General features: G+C 39.1%; 1 pseudogene; it reads left to right on the top strand.

The window, feature by feature from the left end:
* The first annotated feature begins 6,995 nt into the window (after positions 1-6,995).
* Positions 6,996-7,227, top strand: LOC112401125 (MICOS complex subunit MIC10 pseudogene; annotated as a pseudogene).
* Positions 7,228-11,380: the final 4,153 nt, after the last annotated feature.

Genomic DNA, 11,380 nt, shown 5'->3' with positions numbered 1-11,380 from the left:
TCTATGTCTGTTTGAAGGAGGCAGGGGTTTAGGAAAACAGCCTGAAAGGACCACTTTCTGTAATCTGACTGGGGAAAGCTATACTCATGAGATACAGTTGAAAATATAATTTGGGGCCAGATCATGGGGGACCTTGAATGCCGTACTAAGAAATTTAGATTTTATTTTGCAAGCATTCAGAACTGAAGTCAAGAAAATCTCTCCCCAAACTGCTTCTCCTATATTTCCTATCTGGGTGAATGGTAGAAATAAGGATTCACATCTTCTACCTACCTTATCCAAATGGCCTCTAAGCGCTGCTACTTCTTACAATTCCTAAATATCTCTTGACTCTGTCCCATGCTCCCATCTACACTGCCATAGCTTTAGTCCAGGGCCTCGCTCATCATTTCTCCTTTGACCTATTGTCACAGCCTATTAACAAGTTTCCCTGATACTAGTCTTGCCCCCTTGTCCATCGTCCATGATTCCATCAGAATCATCAGCTGACGTTAGCCCCCTCATTATAAGCCTTCATGGATTTCTATCACTCTCAAGATAAAGTTCAAAGTCTTTGGCACTGATTACAAGGTCCCTCCACAATTTGGTCCCTGTCTAATCTCACTCTACTGCCCCCCTGCCCTTGCCCTTTATATTTCAGCAATACTATACTTCTTGTTGTTCCTCGACTCATGCTGTATCCCCTTGTGTCTTGGTGCCTTTGCCCATGGTAGACTCTGTGTCAAAAACCATTGTCCCCTTCTCTGCTTGGGTAACTCCCAGTTTTCCTTCAAGACTCAGTCTCTAGGACTACTGCCCAAACCCCCCTCTCAATCTGGGTTAGGTGCCCCTTTTCTGTGTTGCAATATCACCCAGTGCTTATGGCTATCAGAATAATACTATTTATTGATCACTCACGTGAATAACTCAATTCTTGTATCAACTGTATGAAGTAGATTCTTATAGTGACAGCTAGTAAATGACAGAGCCAGGATATGAACCCAGGTGGCCCAAGGACCTACTGTTGAAAGCACTATACTATTTTCTCGCTCAGGCACCGCACTCATCACTCTGTACTGTAACTCAATTTACCTATATGTCTCCCCCACCGATTGTGAGTTTCTCGAGAATAGAAATTATGTCACATTTATCTTTTTTTAAAAAAATTAATTAATTAATTTTTATTTTTGGCTGTGTTGGGTCTTCGTTGCTGTGCACGGGCTTTCTCTGGTTCCTGTGAGCGGGGGCCACTCTTCGTTGCGGTGCGCGGGCTTCTCATTGCGGTGGCCTCTCTTGTTGCGGAGCACGGGCTCTAGGCGCGTGGGCTTCAGTAGCTGTGGCTCACGGGCTCCAGAGCGCAGGCTCAGTAGTTGTGGCGCACGGGCTTAGTTGCTCCGCGGCATGCGGGATCCTCCCGGGCCAGGGCTCGAACCCGTGTCCCCTGCATTGGCAGGCGGATTCCTAACCACTGCGCCACCAGGGAAGCCCACATTTATCTTGTTATCCTCAGAAACTAACATAGTGCCTGCCACATAATAGGCACTCCAAAAATATGAGTTGAATGGATGGGTGGACAAATGAACGAATGAATGACTCCTGAAATTTATGAGTGATACTTCTTGCTCTGTTGTTTTAGCCATTTTTTAAAGATAAAAGAATGCTTATAGAACTAGAAACATACTTCGATAAAGACCCAAATTATATTAAGGAAAAGAACAGAGAACTGTACACAGGTGATACATTTTCTGTTAACTGATGTTCTGTCAGCAGTTTAAAAAATGCAAGCAAGGGGCTTCCCTGGTGTACTAGATAACAGAAAGAGTTTAATTCTTCCTTCAACTCCTCCCCATTAAGGTAAGACATGAAATGAAACCTACTATTAAGGGAAGCTAGAGAGGGACACAAAGGCTGCCTAAGAAAGATATAACCTTGACCAGAATAAAGATATTAATAATACATAGAAATATAATACAATAATATACTGAAAGGTCTTGGTTGTAGTAGAAAGTACATACATTTTACATCCTAATTAGATATGAGTTTGAATCCTGCCCTGGCACTCTCTGTGAAAGTCATTTAAACTCTGAAACTCAGTTTTCTCATCTGTAATATGGAGATCATAATATCTACCTTAGAAAGATGTTATGAGGTTTTACAGATAAGGTACCATGCCTAGCCCAGTGCTTGACATAGAATGGGTGGACAATAAATGGTAGCTTTACTTGTTATTTACTTGACCTTTTATATGCCTCAAATATATACATACATATTGTTGCAAAGTGAGTTGGGGATAGAGAAAGAAAATATGTCATGAAAACCTGCAGTATACTGTGGAAAAATCACTGGACTTGAAGTCAACCAGACCTGGGGCTAAATCCTGGCTCGGCCATTTCAGAGCTTTGTGACCCGGGGGAAATTCCCTTAACCTCTCTGAGCCTCAGTTTCCATATCTGTAAAATAGGGATAATAGTACCTACTTATAGAATGAGGGGGTTTGTTCACTTATACCCAGGTCTAAAAACCAATTTAAAACGTAGTATTTTGGTTTGTGAGCTCTGAAAAAACAAAACTCATACTTATGAACGACAACCTAATTTAGGAGTCATAGCCATCAAAAGGCTCAAATAATCTGGTGTGATCCCAGAGATTTTGAGAAGAAATTTTTGTTAAAAGAACATGAAGTACTCTGGAAAATGTAAAATAAGAAGAATCTACCTACTTATACCTGAGGTGGCTTCAACAGTACTTGGATATTGGAAACACGGTATCATGATGGGTTCACTGAAAAAAGGTCCTGGATGTGCAGAAATGAGTTCTGGATCCAGAATTAAGTTGATTCTCTCTAAAGTACAGCCACTCTGAAAAGCCCTGTTTGGGTGGAGAGCTGGCCTCTTGCCATACCATCTCTACCTCAAGAATCTTTATCAAAAAGCATCAATTCATAAGGTTACACACAAACCAAAAGGACTAGCTTAAAACTTTACAATCAGTTTTCATTAAACTAGTTTAGTTCCCTCCCATCAAAAGAAATACTGGACTTCCCTGGTGGCTCAGTGGTTAAGAATCTGCCTGCCAATGCAGAGGACACGGGTTCAAGCCCTGGTCCAGGAAGATCCCACATGCCATGGAGCAACTAAGTCTGTGTGCCACAACTACTGAGCCTGTGTGCCACAACTACTGAGCCTGTGTGCCACAACTACTGAAGCCCGCGCACTTAGAGCCTGTGCTCCGCAACAAGAGAAGCCACTGCAATGGGAAGCCATGCACCACAACGAAAAGTAGCCCCCACTCGCCGCAACTAAAGAAAGCCCCTGCGCAGCAACGAAGACCCAACGCAGCCAAAAATAAATTTAAAACAATACAAAAACAAAAAAACATATGTGAATGAAAACCACAAGCCACAAAAGGATATGTATGGTCTGATACCATTTATGTCAAATACTACAATACAATACTATGTATTTTTCTCTACCTATTTAGGTAGAAGTATTTAAAAGATTTATCTGGAAGAATGAGCATCAAACTAAAAAATGGTTATCTATGGGAAGAAGGGAGGGGAGCAAGTTGGGGAGGTGGCCAAGGGGACTGTGATAATCAGTCTTATGTGTCAACTTGAGTAGGCTATTTGGTCTAAGATTATTCTGGGTGTGTCTGTGAGGATGTTTTGGGGTGAGATTAACATTTGAATTGGTAGACTGAGTCAAGCAGATTGCCCTCTCTAACATGGGCAGTCCTCATCAAATCAGTTGAAGGCCTGAATAGTATAAAGAGGCTGACCTAAAAAAAAATAAATAAATAAAAATAAATAGGGCTTCCCTGGTGGCGCAGTGGTTGAGAGTCCGCCTGCCGGTGCAGGGGACACGGGTTCGTGCCCCGGTCCGGGAGGATCCCACATGCCGCGGAGCGGCTGGGCCCGTGAGCCATGGCCGCTGAGCCTGCGCGTCCAGAGCCTGTGCGTACCGCAAAAAAAAAAAAAAGACTGACCTTCCCTCCTGCCTGATTCTTTGAGCTGCTCAAACTGAAACATCAGCTCTTCTTGGGTCTCCAAGCCTGTTCGCTCTCAAATCGGAACTAGACTGTTGGCTCTCCTGAGTTTCCAGATTTCCAGCAGCAGATCTTGGGATTTCTCAGCCTCCATAATTGTGTTGAGCCAACTCCTTATAATCAATCTCTCTCTCTCTCCACACACACACAGATATAGATATAGAAATAGATTATAGATATGGCTATGGATACAGATATGGATCCTTTAGGTTTTGTTTCTCTGGAGAATACTGATTAATACAAGGATTTTACCTTTATCTTTTTTTCTTTTTAAATATTTATTTATTTATTTGGTTGTGCGGGCTCCTTAGTTGCAGCATGTGGACTCCTTAGTTGTGGCATGAGAACTCTTAGTTGCGGCATGCATGTGGGATCTAGTTCCCTGACCAGGGATCAAACCCTGGCCCCCTGCATTGGGAGCTAGGAGTCTTATCCACTGCACCACCAGGGAATTCCCACCTTTATCTTTTTAGTGTCCTGATTTTTAAAAAGGAGAATAGATTCATTTGTTATATTTATTATTAAACGTATCTTCAAAGAACCAAAGTATGTCAAGCCTGTATTATTATTCCCAGTTAACAGATAATGAAACTGAAAGGTTAAATGATGGGCACAGTCCTTCCCCTTAGCTCCCCCCATCACAGTTGGTGCTTGCAAAGACAAATGCAACATTATAAAATAACAGTATTTGGAGCTCCTTGTTAGAAATTAAAGGTATTATCATTTCTTGATTTTTCCTTCTCACCTTCTTTTCTCAGATCTTCCACACCAAAGGGGTGAGCTCACACACAGAGAGGAAGAGAGAGGAGGCAACAAATGTCTCATAAACATGGTAATTAACCCCATGTTCCTTTCAAGTTCTGAGGATGTGCTAAAAGTTGTCTGACCCCCAGAGTGTGGAGTGAATACTGCTTTGGAAATCATTGACAATCAATGCTTCAGAAACATAATTCATGGGCACAGTAGCTAGACAACAACATTTGCAGTGGAAAATTCCTCTCACTCCCAGGTTAAAGGATGGGAATAATTGTTCTGGACAGGAAAAATGTGCTTTGAAATGTGTAAGTAAGAGGAAGGCAGAAAAAAAATTAAAAAGGGGAAAAAACGAGCGACACAAATATTTATAAAATATTCACTCTCTTGACTTCGTTGTCTGTGTTTCTAGGGGAAGAGATATTGACAGGAAATTTGTGGGATTTTCCGCTTTACTAAAGAGGGGACAATAAGAATAAAAGTGTTTCTTTCTGTTGTCAACAAAACCAGAAACCCCCTTTCCACCAAATTAAGAGAAAGTTACCTCATCTTAGATTTTAGGAGGTCTCCTGTAACTACCTGAATGTCTATAAACAGGGAGATAGAACAGTCTCTCTTCTCTGCCTCGCTCCAAACCAATGACTTGACCTTTAAATTAAAATGTGGGAATAGTTGTTACACAAATAAAATGTCCTATTATTCAAATAGAATTATGCATCTTTTCAAACCTGATCTTTTATCAGGACACTTCTGAAAGCTGCTTTCAGAATCCTTCCTTTTCCTTGATTAAGTACAACTTTTTTTAAGCAATGTAATTTAAATGTATAAACAACAGTATTGTATTCCAAAATGGTTATGTGGACTTCTGGTTTGAATTTGGACATGGTCTCTCAAGATACTGTATATGTTGTGCTTATGTGAATGTATGCTAATAATATTTTATTGTGAAGTTTCATTACTTTTATCTGTAGAAACTAATTTTTTTAGATTGTATCACTGAGCTTTTATTAAATATCCAAGTGCATTTCAACTGAAATGAAAAAGGGTTTCTGAATTTCACAGAATATTTATTTTGCATTATTTGTATAAATATTTAAACTACAATCAGAATTGTTTATTACATTGGATATCCAAGACACATACTCTGGCTTTATAATATACCTTTTCATTTCTTCTGCTTAAAACTTGTTTTAAAAATTATGAAATTTTTTTTACAAATAAAGATATATAGAGAGAATAATATAATAAGCTTCATAGAGAATAATATAAGCTTCATTGTACTCACTACCCAGCACTGTTAAGTCTTAAATGTTTCCCATATTTACTGAACTTCTTTTTTGTAAAAGAAATAAGACTTTATGGATATAGCTGAAGTTTACCGCCTCCATTCATTTACCGTCTCCCTTTCTCAGAAGGAGCCACATTTGTGGATTTGGTGCCTTTCATTTCCATGCATGTTTTCATATTTTTACCACATGTGTGTCTATCCATAAGCTGTATAGAACGTTTTGCATATTTTAAGCTTTATTAAATGGTATCATACAATCAGTAGTAGAGGTAGTATAGTGCAGTGAATAAGAGCACAAACATTGGAGCCAAAGGTGGTCTAGAATATCTGCTGTACATGTTACCAGCTGTGTGACCTTGGACAAATTACTTAATCTCTCTGTGCCTCATTTTTCTCATCTATAAAATGGAAATTCATAACAATACCTACAATGTAAGGTTGTTTTAAAGACTAAATGAGTTGATACTATACAAAGCACCTAGAACATAATAAACTAAGCATGATGTGTATTATTCTGCGCCTTGCTGTTTTTAACATAACATTTTGGAGATTTATCCATGTCGATACATGTAGCATTAGTTCATTTTCACCACTGCATAGTATTCTATCATATGGATATACTGCAATACATCTACTCTTTTGTGATGGACATTTAGGTTGTTTCCATTATAAAAAGTGCAGCAACGAACATCCTTGTACGTGTCTTCTTGTGTACATATATGAGAGAATTTCTCTAGATTTCTCCATTTTTAACTAACTATTTCTAGAAAGGTACATTTTTAGGAAATATGGCTCTGATTTCTTTTTCACAGGCAAAGGAGCTATGTATGTGTTTTATCCATTCCAGTGTCTTCAAAATCAACAGTGCTTGTGACTTTCTAAACATTTGCAGCTATCCTCTTGAGCATCAAAATCACAATTTGGGGCGGGTGGGGAACATGTCGGATTCGGAGCTCGGCAGGAAGTGGGACCGGTGCTTGGCGGATGCCGTCGTGAAGATAGGTACTGGTTTTGGATTAGGACTTGTTTTCTCCCTTACCTTCTTTAAAAGAAGAATGTGGCCATTAGCCTTTGGTTCTGGAATGGGCTTGGGAATGGCCTACTCCAACTGTCAGCATGATTTCCAGGCTCCATATCTTCTACATGGAAAATATGTCAAATAGGAGGTGGTCTTAAAAGAAATAAATGAAACAAAAATAGGCAAAAAAAAAAAAAAAATCACAATTTGGTTGAAATAATGATGGCACGACAGCAAATACTGGTCTCATTAATTAATTTTTAAAATTTTCATTATTTTTTTGGCTGCGTTGGGTCTTAGTTGCGGCATGTGGGATCTTTCGTTGTGGCACAGGCTCTTTGTTGTGGTGCAGGCTTCTGTCTAGTTGTGGTGTGCGGGTTTTGTCTTCTCTAGCTGTGGCATGAGGGCTCCAGGGCGCGTGGGCTCTGTAGCTTGCGGCACGCAGGCTCTCTTGTTGAGGCACGTGGGTCTAGTTGTCCCGTGGCATGTGGGATCTTAAGTTCCCCAATCAGGGATCAAACCCACGTCCCCTGCATTGGAGGGCGGATTCTTTACCACTGGACCACCAGGGAAGTCCCTCATTAATTAATTTTTGATTGCCTTTTATTTTTAACATACTGTTATCTGCGAATTGAAGGACAGAACCTGACCTCAAATCAAACAGTACACAAATTTTCTACTGTGTATAAAAAATCTGATCACTATACTTCAAAGGTTTTGAGGTCTATGTCACAACAGTTGTAACTAATGAATGTCTTTTCAAACTGACTGTTTTGTTATTTCTTCTTGGGAAACCACTGAATTGGTCAAGTGGCTGTTTTATTGGTCTTAACTTACTGAATAGTAGGCTGTAAACCTTAAGAATGTTTCAACAACTCATAAAGGAATAAATACCCCAGTTAAAAGTCTCTGATGATTGGGATCTTAGACTACTAACCTCATTAAGTTTCATCTGGTAGTCCTTTTGAAAATGTATTCAAATTTTATCATTTTCTCTTTCTGAAGATCGTAAGAAAGTGTTATGTTTTATAAATAGGGACAGACAACTTCTGATAGCCATTAGTTTTTGCATTTTCTTGTGCTACTAATTAATACACTTCTCCTTTAAGAATACCTAAATGGCTATAATATTTTGCCCTGTAAAGTGACTTTAAATTGATTCTCAAAGTGTTCTATAAACCATATTTAAATCTGAAAGAATAAAACCTCAATAAAGACTCCAAGGCTGATCTCATTTTGTAATTCGGCACCTAGACATTTGGATGTCCCACCCTCTGGGAAACAAGTCATCTACTTTCATTGTTGATAGCCAGCTCTTCATTTACAGCTCTAAGAAAATACATGGCAGGTTTTATAGCTTCGTAAGTAAATCAAAAGGCATCTTTGAAAAAAAAAAGAGTACGCGAAAGGCATTCCAAACTAATGGATATATCAAGTGCTTATTGAGCACCAAATTTTATTCATTGAGCATCTACTGTGCTAGATAGATGTTCCTACTCTCGGAGGAAGTAAGCATGCTAAGTTTGGCCAGGAAGCAGAAGACTATGGTCTAATATTTAAGTCTGGTCTGGCAAGTGTGTGCTCTAGTGGTGTAGAGAAATAGCTCAGGGTTTGGGGAAGAGAGAGGAGGGTGTGCTCCTCACTCTGTCACCGGACACTGTGTTATACTGGGGACATTAGTCTCTTGGTCTTCAGTTTCTCCTCTGAAAAACGAGGGGGTTAGTCTGGATGCTCTTCTATGTACCTTCCACACAGTTTTATGAACTGGAAGGAAGGGACCAATGTGGAATGTGGTATTCAAGAGAGACCTTATGGAAGACATGAGGCTTCACAAAGTGCCAGGAAGAATTCAGATGCTTGGGAGGCAAGCAGTGTTTGGGCATAACTAAATTGATTTCTACTGTTAGATATGTGATTGCTTTTAGTTTACAGTGTACAATAAATAACTACAAAACTCAGATAATGTATATATTTACCTACTTTTTTTGGAAGATAAGTTTGAAAGATATTTTCAGGTGATTAGAGGATGACATATCAAAAATATTATTATTATTGAGTATTTAGCAGCACTAGATCTTTTTAATGTTATCAACTCAGGTTAAAAGCAAATTATAATAACAGAAAAGTTTCATGAATCTAGACATTATCTTTGATTTTGATCCATGGCAAATATGTTTTAACAATTGGCTCTCCAGGGGAAAAAACAGCCCTGATCTATAGCATTTGCTGATTTTCATGGTGTAAATGCTCTCACCATGGCTGGAGCTGGGAAGACATGCATACAATCAGCTCTCGGGAGCTGGTGCTGGCAGGTTCTAGCATGCTACCATAATATGTAACGTGTATATAAAGAATATATTTACCTTTCTTTCCGAACCATTTAAGTTGCGGACGTAATGCCCCTTTTATCCTTAAGTACTCCAGTGTGTATGTATCTCTTAAGAATAAAGACATCCACTTAAGTAACTACAATTATCAAAATTAGGAAATTAACACTGATACAGAATTATTACATACTCTACTAGACTGTATTCAATGTTGCCAACTGCCCCAATAATGCCCTTTATAGCTTAAAAAGAAAAAAAAAAAGGTTTGGTCCAGAATCTAATCCAGTACTGTCTATATTTTCGGGATAAAATGTATTTTCTCCGAAGTTTCTATCTCTAGCCCTCTTCCACTTTGCAAATCTCCCTTCATCCTTTCTTCACACCTCTTAATCTTTCCACAAGCAGTTCTAGCATTAATTTCTAGAGTCTAACATTAGAAGTGCTATCAGCATATAACAGTAAACTCGCTACCAATGATAGACATCAAATGTTGACAGTGGTTCTAGAATTTGAATTTTACTTAATATTCGTAGTTACTAGTAAGAAATACTGCACTTAAATTCAAGGAGTCGTCTTTGTTGCTATTAAAGTTAGTGTCCCTCTTAGTTACTAATATGACTTTGGCTTTACAAATTTGCATGCATGCCAATAAAAAAGAGTCTTATTGGAGGCTCTGGGCAATGCTAAATTTATTCATTTGTTTATTTATTTTAAATATTTATTTGGCTGCGCTGGGTCTTAGTTGTGGCTTGCGGGATCTTTAGGGATCTTTAGTTGCAGCATGTGTGATCTAGTTCCCTGACCAGGGATCAATCTCGGGCCCCCTGCATTGGGAGCACGGAGTCTTAGCCACTGGACCACTAGGGAAGACCCTGGACAATGCTAAATTTAACCAAATCACTTTCCGCAATATAGGGAAATAGCTAAAAATGTTTATTTGGGGTGGCTGTGTTGGTGTGTTGTTCTGCTAACAACAATGTTACTGCTTCCAAAAATTGCTCTTTCTATAAAAGTGAATACCCAGCAACAGTTCCACAACGGCAACAAACAAAATGAAAAATAATGTAACCATTAAATGTGTATGGATTTGAAATGATAAATGTCTCTTGAACATACTGAAAAATCCTGCATCACAATAGGACCTTCAAAGTAATCCATAAGTTTGAGTTGATAGGTCTGCCTGTGCCATGATGTCTTTTTTGTTGTTGATTAAATGTTGGCGCTCAAAACAATAAGGCAAATGTCATCTGTCTCCGTAAACAAATCCTATGACATGTTTAACTACTTAATACAAATAGCTAGGATCAGTGGCAGCATTAAGTGATGAAAGTATTAGCTGCTGAAGGAATGAGTTATTTTGGCTACTATTTCTGAAATGATTTAAGCAGAAAGCAGTTTTTTCCTTGAAATTTCCAGATAGTCATACCAAGTTTCGATTTTGCTTCCATGGAGATTTGGCCATTCAGTGAAGGCTGTGTCCCTGTATGTGAAAAGGAAAAGAAAAGAAAAAAGAAAGAAATAAAAGAGAGGAAAATTGAATAGATTACCAAATAAAGACAAAACAAAGATGTTCACTGTAATTATCATCTGATTTCAAGCGAAAAAGCACATATACCCCATCTAAACCCTGGCTACATTTTCACTGCCACTGCTTATTTAGTCCAAGCCCCATCACCTCTCAGACTGTCTAGCCCTTTCCAATCTGTCTTCCAGAGACATCTTTCCAAAATGTCAAAATGAGCAGGTGGCTTCCGTGTCTCCCCGTGGCCTGTGGGATACCGGGCTCCTTCCTTAGCAAGGCATTCCAAGGACCCTCTGGGATTGGGCTCCTGCCTATGACCCCAGCACAAACTTCTCCAGCTCTCCTTTTAATAGAGCTCTCTGTCTTCCAATTCCTAGGTGTAAATCAAACGAACTACTTGCAGTTCCAGGAGAGGGTCTCACTGCTTTGACTTCCATGCCTTTGTTTAC

This window comes from Neophocaena asiaeorientalis, unplaced genomic scaffold, assembly GCF_003031525.2.
Source record: "Neophocaena asiaeorientalis asiaeorientalis breed wild unplaced genomic scaffold, Neophocaena_asiaeorientalis_V1.1 scaffold492, whole genome shotgun sequence".
Taxonomy (NCBI): domain Eukaryota; kingdom Metazoa; phylum Chordata; class Mammalia; order Artiodactyla; family Phocoenidae; genus Neophocaena; species Neophocaena asiaeorientalis.
This window is presented reverse-complemented; position numbering and strand designations above follow the sequence as displayed.